We start from the raw sequence: 11,430 nt of genomic DNA, 5'->3' as shown, positions 1-11,430 counted from the left end.
TACTGCAGCTATTACAACAGCATGGCTTTATCGTAGAAGAGTCTTCAAACTGTCTTGAAACTGTTTTGAAAAGAAGAGGAGATGCTACACCATGGCAAACAAGCCCCCGTCCCAACTATTTTGAGACCAGTAGCAGGCATCAAATTTGAAATGAGCTCATTTAAAAGTCTTTTAGTTTTCATTTTATTCAAATTTAAAAAAACGTCTCAAAATTTCCGGAATTCGGGTTGTAATATGTGCTACTGCTTGCTAGTATTTAATCTGAAATAAATTAATTTGACAAGTTTAGTTTTAACATAGTCAATAGAATGCAACAGTTGGGTTCCAAAAACTGCATTCATTTTTTCCATAGGGAAATTTATTTTTAACGATAACTTATAAACCTTTAAAGACAGACCAACTGTGAGCTACGAGGTTGTTAATCGATAGCATTTGCTTCTGTTGAAGGCGTTATCCCACATTATTTTAACTTAGTTTTAAAATAATCATGTTTAACATCAGAATTTGTGGTGAAAAACTACATTACCCATGATGCTATACAGAAAATTCCACCAATCAGAGTTGGAACAAGCAAGCAGTCCCTACGCTATATGTTTTTATATATATAATCAACATTTTTAAATGAGTAGTTGCATATTTCTCCATCATTTTTAATTCCATTATGCTGTTTGCAATGCTTCATGGGATTGTAGTTTTTTTCTATGACTAAAGCTGTCAAGTATGCAGTCTTGTATATTTGTATGTCTGATTGTCAAATCAAAGATTGTGATTCACCTCATAGCTTGGCTTGGTTGGCTTATAACAGTTTAACAAAGACTTATTTAAAATCTGTATAGAAGAAATTAACGTAAAAAATACTTCCAGAACCAATGCTTTTGAAAACTCTAGCACTCTATTCCATTATGTCTCCACTACACAGGGTATTTCTGTCAGCATGGTCATTTAAGTTGCGAAAATTAATTAGCAACATATCCACAACTGAGTCAAGTTAAGCCAAATATTTATTTTTCTGAGTATACAGGGTACCGTTGCTTTACAGAAGCCAGAACCAAAAAACTGTTCAAAGAACCACATAAGGACAAAATAGAGTGAAATATGGTTCTTGGACAGGATTCCTGCATGTCCTTAAAAAGTCTCAAAATGTCGTAAATTTGGGGACAGAAAAACAAAAACCGTGAAACAGCCTAGTGTGATTATTAAACTATTAATAAAAGGCAGTGATTTCATTAAATAAATACACATTCAGAGTCAAAACAAGACGCTCTTGCACATTCTACAAGCCCTCGGTTTCAGAACAGTTTGCAATCATTGAATACTGCACATTTATACCAAGCAGTTGTAAATAGTTTGATTAATTATGGCTGTTTACTTTATGGTGTTTATATTGTAATATGTTAACATTATTCAATATATAGATTTTACTAGTATCAGCAATTTTAAGCACATTGTATCAACAAAATCCAATACTGCTCAACCTCTAATTTGTATGTACTGATGTATTAGAACATATACATATGTATATACAGAATTAAACACATCTTGAGTGATATTATTTTTTAAAAAGGTCATCAAAAATCTTAAATTTGAACGCTTTAAAAACTCTGCAGATACCCTGAGTGGAACAAGCAGCACTGTAGAACATTTATTTATGACTGTTTGTATGCCTTTATTAATTTAATATCTGAAGTACACAATCATTGTTACAGCAAATAATCATATGATGGCCTTCTGGTGGTAGTTCATTACACTTCCCATTTATTACAGTAGAGGGCAGAAGTACAGTTTGCAGGTGTGCACAGGTAATTGTAACAGGTTTGTTGTCTTCTTATTCCTTTTTTTTCCCTCACTTCTCCTTCACCTCTGTCCACAACATCACAGTAAAACCATTTCCGTTACGGCGACACCTCGTTGTTGTGACATCAGTATGGACGGGTAAAACTGAAGATGAGTGAAATCAAGCCTCCCATATCAGATGCCCCCTGCATACCTAACAAACCATGTGTGCTGTGGTTTCCAAAACAACCGGGGAAAGTTAGGGAGGGGACAGCAGGAAAGGCAATCCTCCATGCTGGCCCGAGCGCTCCAGACAGCTGTTTTCGGAACAATGCACACACACTGCGGAGGAAATAACAGCGCCCTGCTGCCTCAACCCACTTCCATCTGCATTCCTCTTTCTCTCTTCTTCCTCCTCCTCTCTTTCTTTTTGTCCATCCTGGCCGTTAAAACAAACAAATTAGAATTAAAAAGTTCTGTTCTTGCTTGTCGTATTTTTTTTTTTAGAGCTTGCTCTCATGGACTCAAGGTCTTTCACACATTGTTGCACTTTTTCACTCTGTCTTGCGTAACCCAATCCCTCCTCTTCCCATTTCTCCCCCCATCTCCTGCAGGGGATTCAAGGACGCCAGCACACTCCGAAAAATCTTCCCCTCGTCCTGAGTCACTGCCCTCTCACCTCTCTTGTTTTGGCTGGACAAATTTATTATCTCTTACTCACAGATTCCCACTGCAAAATATGATTTTCTTCCTTTTGTCTTGTTTTCCAGTACAAATATCTAAACATTCTTAAATCAAGACACATTTACTTCAGAAGCAAAATTTAGATATTAAAGGGTTAGTTTCATCCAAAAATGAAAATAATGTCATTTATTACTCACCCTCATGCCGTTCCACACCCATAAGACCTTCATTCATCTTCGGAACGCAAATTAAGATATTTTTGATAAAATCCGATGGCTCAGTGAGGCCTGCATAGCCAGCAATGACATTTCCTCTCTCAAGATCCATTAACGTACTAAAAACATATTTAAATCAGTTCATGTGAGTACAGTGGTTCAATATTAATATTATAAAGTGACGAGAATATTTTTGGTGCGCCAAAAAAACAAAATAATGACTTATATAGTGATGGCCGATTTCAAAACACTGCTTCATGAAGCTTCGGAGCGTTATGAATCAGCGTTTCGGAGCGCCAAAGTCACGTGATTTCAGCAGTTTGGCGGTTTGACATGCGATCCGAATCATGTTTCGACACGCTGATTCATAACGCTCCAAAGCTTCCTGAAAACATATCTGCCAATGAGATAATAAAAACATAAATTTAAGGGGAAAGAAGTTTATTTTTCTTTATTTCCCCATTGGCAGACATTTTTATTTTCTTGTTTTAAGAGTGAAGTCACTTAACTTTGATACATTTTTTTTTTTTTTTAGAAGACAAGACTTGTTACCTTATGCTATTTTGCTTCTGAAGTAAATGTGTCTTGATTTAAGAATGTTTAGATATTTGTACTGGAAAATAAAACAAAAATAAAGAGGAAGAACTTTTTTTTTTTTTTTTTTGCAGTGACTCATGTACACACAACGTAGCTAATTTGCAAATGTGCCCAAGTCATGCGACATAATCAAATGCTCTGTCATGTGTGCTCTGCTTGGGTGGATCCTATGGGAGTAAAACTAGTGTAAATACTATCAGCAATAGAGAGTTTCATTAACACTGTCTGTTAGAGCAGAGGCGCAGCTGTCTGAATAGTGGTTTTGGCATGGCATGAATACTGAATACTGAATGAAGCTTGCAGGTATCAGTAAAAGGTGTGGTGCAACAGCATGGATCCAAGCACATTTGGCTTAATTAATAATGCAGTTTCATTAATAATGACAGGTGTACAAGGGTAAACAATGAGCCAGACATTTAGAGTGGGGGTAGTTTCATCAGTGTATCTGTAGCCTGTAGTATTGCAGGTTTTTAAAAATAAAAACATTAAATAAATATAAATTAATATCTAGGGAATAAATAAATATCTAGTTCAGTCATGAAACTCTAGAGGGCTCAGTTTAAGCAATCACATCATTACTGAATGGCACGAGCTGATTGGCCTCTGCTGATTCTGCAGCCAATAAGGTTTCTTGCTCAACATTTAAATAGTCTGGTTCAGTGTTTATTGTGGGCTAGTCCCGCAGCGCGCTCCGCCTGCTTAGGTCTGCTAAGAGATAAGACTTTTCTCAGGATTTTTTGATGAATAGAAGTCCAAAAGAACAGCATTTATTTAAAAGAGAAATCTTTTGACACAATGTTTTGTCAAGCCTTCACTGTCATTTTTCATCAATTTAAAGGGAACCCCTGGTATTAAGACTTGTATGGCTTAAAATAACTCAAATGATGTCTCTTACTGAAATATGTAGTAGAAAACCCATGAAAGATTTACGTTATTTTAAAAATCCATGACATATTTGGACAAAGGGGGGCGCCTTTTTGTTTAGTCGTACAGTGCGTATGTCGGTGACGTCAAATGGTTGCTCTTGGTGAGCTACTGACACTACCCTGTTGCTATTTTTACCGCAACACAACTCGGAATATAATATACGATGCCACATTGTGCAACTTTTGGTTGTAATTTCCAGTCGATGCGCCACAAGAGAAGCGATGTCAGTCTTTACTGCTTTACTAGCGACAAGAGGAGAAAAGAATGGGAAGTTGTGAAGAATGTGGATGAACAAAACTTCCTAACTGTGTCTTTGTTCTCTCCACTTTAGCCCTGATGCCTGATGCTTTATAAATACAAATGATCACCTTGCAAGTGCTGTATGTCCTACGCCTTCCCTATTCAACATACGGAACGAACGCAGCGCCAGTTCAGAATAGGGAAGGCGTAGGACATACAGCGTAAGCTTTTTGAAGAATACGGAAGGCGGAATGGCGAAGCACTTGCAAGGCGATCATTTGTGTTTATAAAGCATATACAGTTGTATATTTTTTAAGAAAATGACTGATCGTTTCGCTAGATAAGACCCTTATTCCTCATCTGGTATCATTTAAAGCCCTTTGAAGCTGCACTGAAACTAATTTTGACCTTCAACCGTTTGGAGTCCATTGAAGTCCGCTATAAGGAGAATAAAACTGGAATGTTTTCATCAAAAACCTTAATTTCTTTTCGACTGAAGAAAGAAGGACATGGACATCTTGGATGACATGGGGGTGAGTAAATTATCAGGAAAATTTTATTTGAAAGTGGACTAATCCTTTAAGTCTGATTGTTCATGATTTCAAAGAAAATGAAAGTTATTCTGTTTAAACAGGTTGTTTCATGTCCCACACAGTGTGTAAGTGTACTACGACTGAATTGCACTTATTATTGTTGCAACAGTAAAGTATATTTAAGTGAAAAGTTCCTAGAACTAGTCTTGACCTGGTTTCTCATTAATTTTCATACACACCACCGAATGTATGTAATACCCAAGTCTCTATGTAAACTGATGTATCACTTTCTTTCTTCTGCAGAATATAGAAGAATGTTTGGATCCAAACAACACACATACATTATAAATATGTATATTTGTTCTTACAAAAACCCATCGCTTCACTTCAGAAGGCCTTTATTAACCCCCTAGGGCCGTATGGATTACTTTTATGATGGATGGATGTGCTTTTTTGAGAGCACATCCTTTAAGCCTGAGATACACTGCACGATTTTTGGCTGTCCCAGACGAAAGATTGGCCTCGTGAAACAATCGTGGTGATTTCTGTGATCATGGCTCTTAATCGGTGGTCCTATGTCATACAGTGGCAAGTAAATTATGTAAGCTGGCAAGTAAATTATGTAAGCTGAAGTTTTTCATTTTCTCTAAAGACTCTCCCCTCCTGAGAAGCCACAGTACTGAGCACTGAAACAAGCACATTATTTCATTCGCCTCCTGATCAAAGATGGATCTACAAATATCAGTTTTTCTTCTGTTCATTCTTTTCACTGCAGGTACAAAGACAAATAGTGTTTATAATGTTAAATTCAATAACAGATCACTGATGCCTCTCTCTCTGTTTTATTACTAAAGGACACTCTCTCCACTGTTACTAGTGCAAGAGTATGACAGGTTCTTGTGTAAGACAAATGGTAAAAACATGTCCCAGTGGATCTTCTCAGTGCATGAGTTCAACAGCAGTTATGCAAATCAATAAGTCCAATATGATTGATTAAAATTCACTGTTATATTTGACTGATGGAGATGCTACTGTAATTTACTGGTGTTGCGACAGAACGACTACTTGTTTTCTCTCAGATTGTTATGATTTGCATTTAAGAATAGTTTGAAATGAGAAAAATGCTAAATTTTGACATTTATAAATAAATTTCAGTTTAATTGGTCTTTCTTGTATCATTCATGTTTTCAGGTGGCATTGCTTCTAAGGTGAATGTTAAAGATTGTGCTTCTTTCTGTCAAAGTGCATCTATGAACATAAACATTCTAAAGATGACTTCTTCCTGCTGTAACACAAACCAGTGTAACGTCCAAGATGATCCAGGTATTGTGCTTTACTGACAAATAACACTCATTTTGCTTCCAAAGGATATTTATTCGGGAAATAAAATGCAGGGTGTGGCTTGTCTGTCGTGAACTGATTCAATGGAGCAGCTAAGTGAGTGTTGTTTCTTTAGAGGTTTTGTACAGAAAATATAATAATACTTGTTTTCCTCCTGTAGATCCCAGCACTAACGTCCCAAATGGAAAGACATGTTTCTCTTGTGATGGACAGAGCTGCTCAAACATATTGAGCTGTTCAGGGAATGAAGACCGCTGCAACAGGTGAGAATCTGGAGAAGGACAAAGAAGATTGTTGTTATTTTTGTTTCTCCATCATTCATTTTAAATAGTTAATACAAATCAACTTAGACTAACCTTTGTTTTCTTTCTTTTCATCAGGGACTTTTGGAGACCATCCAGTGGTTGTAAAAGGCTGTGTCTCTAAATCTATTTGTGATGCCACGTCATCGGTTCCTAATATTGAGAGCATCTCATGTTGTGAGGGGAACCTGTGTAATGATGCTCAGAGTGTCACTCAGAGCTTCCTGTTCCTCTGCTGTTCTCTGCTCTTCTACTTCCTGCTGCACTGAATCCAGCAGCTCTGCAAATCCTACTGTAAACCCGAATAAGTTGGGCTAACTCAAAAAATTTGAGGTAATCAGTTACATCAAATTTTGAGTAATGATGTTCCCAATTTTAAGAAAGCAGAACTATCAAGTTTTGAGTTTGTAGTACTCACACATGATAATTGCTCTTAACTTGAAGTACTGAGTTAGATAACATACACTTTGAAAGCAATTAACACAAAATATTTAGTTAATTAATTTTTTATTGAGTTCTTTCAAATCAAATGACTTATTTACTTCAATGTAAACCTTAATAAGAAAATTCAGAAAATGCCAACTTGCTAATTTGCTAACATGTTAACAATAGCATGGTATAACACTTACTGAATGAGTACAGCAACTTAAAACATGTAACTTACCTGCTCTCATACCAAGCCACATGCGCTACTTGTCACCATGATGGTAACTCTCCAAAAACCCACATTAACAGAAACTCTTCTAAATTAGCATAACAAAACATTAATCACTACTAAATCTCCCTTATATAGTGTTTTTTGTGCAAAATTAATGGATAACACTTAATTTTAGCATTTACTCTCCCTTTCGAGTGCCATGGGCAAAGCATGCTGGGAAATAGAAATCCCAGCCCAGTTTCAATTAAACTTAAGTTAGTCTAAATTAAAAGAAATGAGTTCATACAACTCAAAACAATAAAACAGTTCAGTTTACTTAAAATATATCAGTTCTGTGAACTCAAAAGAAAAAGAAAGTTCTAAATACTCATAACAGTTAATTTAACTGAACTAGTTTGTTAAATTTAAGTTTGTCCTACTCAAAACAATTAAGTATTTTGAGCATTAGGGTTTACAGTGAATGAGACACACTGCTAAATATATAGCTTGTATTTGCTATGAAATTCTGATGTGACATTTTATGAAATAAAATATCAGCTATATCACCTTGTTCCTGGAGTCATATTTAATAAAGCTTCAAAGGGTTATGAAAAGGGTTACAAAAATGAAAATAATGTAATTTATTACTCACCCTCATGTCGTTCTAATCTACACCCATAAGACCTTCATTCATCTTCGGAACACAAATTAAGATATTTTTGATTAAATCCGATGGCTTAGCGAGGCCTGCATAGACAGCAATGGTACTTCCTCTCTCAAGATCCATAAAGGTACTAAAAACATAATTTAAATCAGTTCATTTGAGTACATTGGTTCTACCTTAACATTATAAAGCGATGAGAATATTTTCTGTGTGCCAAAAAAACAAAATAATGACTTTTGAACAATATTTGGTGATGGCTGATTTCAAAACACTGCTTAATGAAGCTTCGGAGCTTTACGAATCAAATCAGTGATTCGGAGTGCCAAAGTCACATGATTTCAGCAGTTTTTGCGGTTTGATACGTGATCCGAATCATTGATTCGACTCAAAAGATTCATAATGCTCCAAAGTAGTGTTTTGAAATCGGCCATCACTAGATATTGTTAAAAAGTTGTTATTTTTTTATTTATTTATTTTGGCGCACAAAAAGTATTCTTGTCGCTTTATAATATTAAGGTAGAAACACTGAACTCACATGAACTGGTTTAAATATGTTTAGTACCTTTATGGATCTTGAGAGAGGAAGTACCATTGCTGTCTATGCAGGCCTCGCTGAGCCATCGGATTTAATCAAAAATATCTTAATTTGTGTCACGAACTGCTCAACAATTCTGTTTTAAATAAAAATACTTTCCCATGATCTTTCTTTTAAATACAAACAGCAAGATATGACAACTCCTCTTGAACATACAAAAATTATCTACAAGTTTGTGTAAAGGGGGTGGCTCAACTTTAGATCTTCAACCCATGTGGGTCAGAGCAGTTCGTGACAGTACATAAATGATTAGAAAAAACTAAGAAGAAACAGTTATTTCAACGAAAATACATCAAATCTGAAGTGTTATGCAGGAAATTCTGGGAATGTCAATTTACGCTTATTTTTTTACTGTAAAATATACAATGACTTGCTCTTTTTCACTTCCAAAAACTAAATTTACAGTATTTTACTTTAAACTTTCATTAAATGTAAGATTAGATCTATTAGTTATTCACCTTATATATAGTAAGGAAACTTACTGTTAACCAATTAACAGGTTTTTATTGTCACATTTTACAGTCTTTTACCATTAAAATCATGATCATTTTTTACAGTGTAAGTATTATTTCTTTTAAAGAATCTTACTGACCCCAAACTTTTGAATGGTAGTCTATTTATATGATCTTGGCATATGCAGAGATATGCCTTAAAGGATTAGTTCACTTTCAAATAAAAATTACCCCAAGCTTTACTCACCCTCAAGCCATCCTAGGTGTATATGACTATATCGGAGAAATATTAATAAATATCCTGACGCATCTGAGCTTTATAATGGCAGTAAGAGTTACCAAAGGAGTATGAGCTGAAGAAACTGTCAGGGTTCTCCTCTGACAGTTCTGTCTGTTGTGCCTTTGCCTTGAGCTTGAACACATGGCTATGTCTGTGTTTGTGTTGGCCATGTGCTCCTCTGTTCTTGCCTCCTTGTTTCCAATTACCACGCCATTTCGTTTAGTCGTTGACCAGTCCTTGTTAGTCTGAGTGTTGTCACCTGTTCCTCATGTTCTTTGCTCCCTCTTTCGCTCTTGTCTTTGCCAGTTTGTTACTCTTTATTCTTTGTGCTACTTTGTACTTCGTAGTAGATATCTTGTTGCTAATATCTGTCGTGTTTTTTGTAGAAGTTACAGTACATATAGCTGTTATAATTCTAGTCGTGTCTTGATCTGCCTTGTTCCTGACCATCTGCTGTCTGCCATGTCGTGTCTTGTCCTGCTGTGCCTCTAGTTTCGTCCAGTCCTGTCCAGCAAGCTGAAGTTCCCAGGCCGTCTCTCTATTTACCAAGCAGCAAGACCTGTGCAGTGCCTGTGAGACCACGAGTGACTATTTTGAGCTGTGTGTTCCCGCCTGGGCAATGCTGTTTCTCTCCGGTCTTGCACTGCCTTACCATCTCTGCTCCCCAACCTATTGTCATCCTGGGACGGACTCCGCGGCCGCTTTCTCTTAGCTTGCCCCTCATCGTGCCTCAACCCTACCTACTATTTGGACTGTGTTCACCACCTCTTCCTCAATATCTTGTCTAACATCTTGTCTTGTCAATAAACCTGTTACACTCATCCTGCGTTTGAGTCCCTCATAGATCCCTGACAGAAAGTGCATCCATCCATCATAAATGTACTCCACACGGCTCCAGGGGGTTAATAAAGGCCTTCTGAAGCGAAGCAATGCGTTTGTGTAAAAAAACAACAACAACAACAAAAAAAAAAAAACATATTTAACAAGTTATGAAGTAAAATATCTAGCTTCCACCAGACCGTCTTCTGTATTCAACTTACAGAAGTCGCGTCAGTTCCATAAGTAGAATACGGAAGGCGGTCTGGTGGAAGCTAGATATTTTACTTCATAACTTGTTAAATATGGATTGTTTTTTTTTTTTTTTTACAAAAATGCATCGCTTTGCTTCATAAGGCCTTTATTAACCCCCCGGAGCCATGTGGAGTACATATTTATGATGGATGGATGTGGATGGAGACACTTTCTTCAGCTCATTTTGTTTGGTAACACTTACTGCCATTATAAAGCTCGAATGCGTCAGGATATTTATTCCGATTGTGTTCATCAGTGGCCTGTTGCACAAAGCCGGTTTCAGTTGCTACCCAGGTAAGTTCAAGATTAGTTTGAGCAAACTCTGGTTTTTCGGGCTTATGAAGGTGGATTGGTTTTTAGCGGGGTTCATTGCTATGGTAACTTACGCTACACGCCTAACCTGCTCAGGTGCAGGTTTTATTCTGAGTTAGAGATCACAAACCCAAACTCGACCAATCAGCTGTGAGTAAAGTGACATGTATCTGATGCAATAAAGCCACTCCCCCTGTATCTCGCGCACCAAATTAAATCAGTTTATAGTGAAAAGATTTTAGAGACAAAATTGCTTAACATTTGCTGTTAATTATTTATTATATTTATATTAAATCAATCAAAATTATGAATAATTCATGACTTTCATATTATTAGGCCTATTATATTAATTGACAATATTAAACTTTGCTTTTAAATTAAAATAAATATAATACATGCATAATATATAAAGCTTTTAAACAGATTAAGCTTACATGTATTTTTTTGAGCTCTTTGTGAAACTATATTAATTATTTGGTCTATTTGTTTGATTCACATGCATTGATATAGTCATATATTTTCTTTCAGCTGCCTTCTCAAACTTTCACTGCATCAGTGTTTATTCCTGCTTTGTAAATGTGTTTAATTTAATATTTTTCATAACGATCTCTTAAAGGAACACTCCACTTTTTTTGAAAATAGGCTCATTTTCCAACTCCCCTAGAGTTAAACAGTTGAGTTTTACCGTTTTCAAATCCATTCAGCCGATCTCTGGGTCTGGCAGTACCACTTTTAGCATAGCTTAGCATAGTTCATTGAATCTGATTAGACCGTTAGCATCTCCTTAAAAAATGACCAAAGAGTTTC

At 36.2% G+C, this 11,430-nt stretch overlaps 1 long non-coding RNA gene across 1 annotated transcript; it reads right to left on the bottom strand.

The window, feature by feature from the left end:
* Positions 1-983: 983 nt before the first annotated feature.
* LOC127505525 (uncharacterized) lies at positions 984-4,623 on the bottom strand. Its single transcript, XR_007927732.1, has 2 exons — positions 2,655-4,623; positions 984-2,212 (listed from the first exon to the last, which is right to left on the bottom strand). It is a non-coding gene; the product is annotated as an uncharacterized LOC127505525 (long non-coding RNA).
* Positions 4,624-11,430: the final 6,807 nt, after the last annotated feature.

The sequence above is a fragment of the Ctenopharyngodon idella genome, chromosome 22, assembly GCF_019924925.1.
Source record: "Ctenopharyngodon idella isolate HZGC_01 chromosome 22, HZGC01, whole genome shotgun sequence".
In the NCBI taxonomy this organism is placed as follows: Eukaryota; Metazoa; Chordata; class Actinopteri; order Cypriniformes; family Xenocyprididae; genus Ctenopharyngodon; species Ctenopharyngodon idella.
Note: the sequence above shows the minus strand (reverse complement) of the source record. Positions and strands in the feature narration are given on the sequence as shown.